Below are 3425 nucleotides of genomic sequence, written 5' to 3'. Positions count from 1 at the left end.
GGGGCCGGCGGCGCTCACGCTCGCGACTCCATGCCCCGGACTGCGGCCCCGGAAGTAGCGGGCGCGGGGGACAGCGGAGGCGGCGGACGCGGGGGACCCGGCGGCTCTGGCCCCTTTGACCCGGAAGTCGAGCGGCCCAGGCGGCGGCCTGGGATTGGGCGCTGCTTGGCCGGTACCAAAGCAGCCAAGGTGCTGGGGAGGACGCGCCGGTTGGCCCCCTGCAGCGCAGGGCGGACGTCTTCCGAAGCGGGAAGAACGCTGGGGAGATACACCCCCATGAGATTTGGTATCACCGAGCCAGATCGATGAAGCTTCTACTAGGGATTCCCCACAGACTACTGTACAAGCCGAAGCGTTGGTGGTATAGTGGTTAGCATAGCTGCCTTCCAAGCAGTTGACCCGGGTTCGATTCCCGGCCAACGCAGGCAAAAGTGGTTGTTTTTCTCTTTTCTCTCCCCAGTCATCTAAAAACTTGCAGTAAACACTCCAAACCAAAATACCTATGACGGTTACTTTCAAATACATTTTAAAATTTCATCAGAACTTTTAAAAGACGGAAGAAGGAAAAAAATTTTCTGGTAAACACCCCGAATCAAAATTCCTATTACAGCTACTTTGAATAAAATTTTTAATTTCAGCATAACTCTTAAGAGACAGAAGAAGGAAAACGTTAGGGGTTGTTCCCGCCCGGGATCGAACCGGGGACCTTTCGCGTGTGAGGCGAACGTGATAACCGCTACACTACGGAAACGTACAGAAAACATATTTTCTTAATTGTTAAGGAAAGAAAATGTTCTCGCTATTGTTACACTGTAGTTGTTGATGTAAACAGTATCTGATTGCAATCTGTCCAGATAATTCCAGCTGCTCTTCGTGGATACTCATCCCTCTGCTAAATGCAAAGAAAACTAAAAGAGGAAAAATGAAGAATTAAAAAATTTAATAAACACCCTCTCAACATACACACCTCCCTTTGTTATTTACGGTCAATAAACATTCTATTAAAACAATCCAAGAACAAAATTGTCTGCAAACCCATCCCAAAACCAAACCAACGTCTCATTGGTTCATCTCTAGATAGAATCTATATTTAAAACTGCTTAAGTGGCTCTCTCTATATTTACCAGTTTGCTTCAGCCCAAACCACTTCCTAAAAGAACTTTCTAAAATGGATTTTTGTTGTGTGTGTATTTCTGCATGCTTCAAAAAAACAAAACAAACCCGTTGCCTTCTAGTCGATTCGGACTCATAGCGACCCTATAGGGCAAAGTAGAACCGCCGCATAGGGTGTCCAGGAAGCGGCTGGTAGATTTAAACTGCCGCCCTTTTGGTTAGCAGCCTGAGCGAATAGGGCTCCAAAAACTTGTGGGGGGGCAGGGAGGAAGCCAGGGGAAAAAAAACAAGAACCTTTTCGTCTCATCAGCCAGAGCTAACTTGGTAGTATTTTAATTTAAAATAATAATAATAAAAAACAACAACAACACAGCTGCCAACCGAGTGGACTCCGACTCTTGAAGGCCCCATGTATGTCAGAGTAAAACTGCGCTCTATAGGGTTTCCAATGGCTGGTTTTTCAGAAGCAGATCGCCAGGCCTTTCTTCTGAGGCCTGTGACAGGAAGTCTACTTAGGGCAATCATGGAAGGCTTTCCTGAGGAGGTGACAGCTGAGTTGAAATCTGAAGGATGTTCAGGAGTGAAGGGAGGGGGAGGTGGGTGAATCAAAGCAAGGATTCCTAGGGCTGCTGACACAACGTACTATAAACTGGCTCACTCAGATAAAAGCCTGAGTCCTCCCGGTGGCTCACCACAGTCTGCCCCATCCCCTCCCTGCCCTCACCTCCTCCTTTCTCCCCCTCCCTCTTGCAGATCTAGCCACGTGGGCCTCCATATTGTTCCTCCAACTCACCAGGCATGGTCCTGCCTCAGGGCCTTTGCACTGGCTATTCCCTCTGCCTTTCCCCCAGGGATTTCCAGGGCTCACTCCCTCAGTTTCTTCAAGTCTTGGTTTCAAAGTCGCCTCCTCGGGAGGCCTTCCCTTATAAATTTATTTCCTATTTCTCCTGGGTCTCCTACATGGGCTGTGAGCTCCAGCCGTATTGCTGCTGTGAAGTGGATTCCAACTCATAGCAACCCTACAGAACAGACTAGAACCACCCTAAAGGGTTTCCAAGGAGGGGCTGGTGGATTCGAACTGCTGACCTTTTGGTTTGCAGCTGAACTTTTAACCACTGTGCCACCAGGGCTCCAGAAAGGCCAATTTGTTGTTGTCTGTTCATTTGTTTTAATCTATTTTGTTTGCTGCAGTGTCCCTAGATGCTCAGTAAATCTTTGTTGAAATTATGAACAAACATGACAGCTGGCTGGAGGACAGTAAAGACCTGGGGAAGAGTTAAAGTAATCTAGGTGGGCTTCCTGGTGGAGGGGGAGACCTCTGGAGAACTTGTAAACTTCTGTAAACCCTGTTAAATCCTGACAGTTCACTTACCTGCAAAAACAAAATTAGAGTAAAACTCTACCTCCTCTAAAGTGGTTTCTTGGGCCCTTCAAACCCACCTGGGGCATCCAATGTGCTGTGTAATGCCAGGCAAATCACTGCCTCTCTCTGAGCCTGGGGAGGCCACAGCTTCAGAGAGGTGCCTTGGTGGAAAGGGACAATTATGCCATTGTTCCATCTAGCCACTAGGTGTCAGCAGAAGCATGGCTGGGCATCACATACAAACACACACACACACACACACACACACCAGCAACTCCATACAGCACACACACACACACACACACACACACACACACACACACACACACCAGCAACCCCATACCCTTCAGCTCCTCTCTGGGCCTCAGACCTCAGCATGTCTGACGTCAGACACTGCCCCTTATACACCCCAGTATTTGCAGAGACACCCCTACTGCCAAGCAGTTACCCTGATAGGCAGAGTTTGGGGTTCAGCCATCCCAGGAGCCCTTAGTGAGGGTTCCAGGGAGAAAGAGGAAAGAGGAAGAAAAGAAGGAAAGCACCCAGGGATTCAATGTTTCCAGTCCAGGGAAAAATTCTTGCAAACTCTAGCCTCATCGGATCCCTTTTCCACGTGGAATAGCATGCTTGGAAACATGAAAATCTGCACCAGGCACTGCTCTAAGGAAATGTCACATTTTTTAGCTCATTTAGTCCTCCCAACAGCCCCATGATGCTAGCAATATCATCATCCCCCTCTTACATGGGAGAAGACTGAGGCACAGAGAGGTTAGGTAATTTGTCCAAGGTCACACAGCTTGTAAGTATTGGAATAGGAATTCGAATCCAGGTGGCCTAATTCGAAAATCTGTGATGCAAGACTAGATTGCCTTCTACATGGATGAAGTTCAAGGTTAAAGTAGATAACTAAAGAAGATAACTAAAAAATAAAACAAAGTGTAAAATATAA

The 3425-nt window shown here is 47.6% G+C and overlaps 2 non-coding genes across 2 annotated transcripts; one reads left to right on the top strand and one right to left on the bottom strand.

The window, feature by feature from the left end:
- The first annotated feature begins 352 nt into the window (after window positions 1-352).
- On the top strand, window positions 353-424 carry TRNAG-UCC (transfer RNA glycine (anticodon UCC)). The gene has a single exon. It is a non-coding gene; the product is annotated as a tRNA-Gly (tRNA).
- A 254-nt stretch (window positions 425-678) lies between these two features.
- Window positions 679-751, bottom strand: TRNAV-CAC (transfer RNA valine (anticodon CAC)). Its single transcript has one exon. It is a non-coding gene; the product is annotated as a tRNA-Val (tRNA).
- Window positions 752-3425: the final 2674 nt, after the last annotated feature.

Source organism: Trichechus manatus, unplaced genomic scaffold (genome assembly GCF_000243295.1).
Source record: "Trichechus manatus latirostris isolate Lorelei unplaced genomic scaffold, TriManLat1.0 scaffold00057, whole genome shotgun sequence".
NCBI lineage: Eukaryota > Metazoa > Chordata > Mammalia > Sirenia > Trichechidae > Trichechus > Trichechus manatus.
Note: the sequence above shows the minus strand (reverse complement) of the source record. Positions and strands in the feature narration are given on the sequence as shown.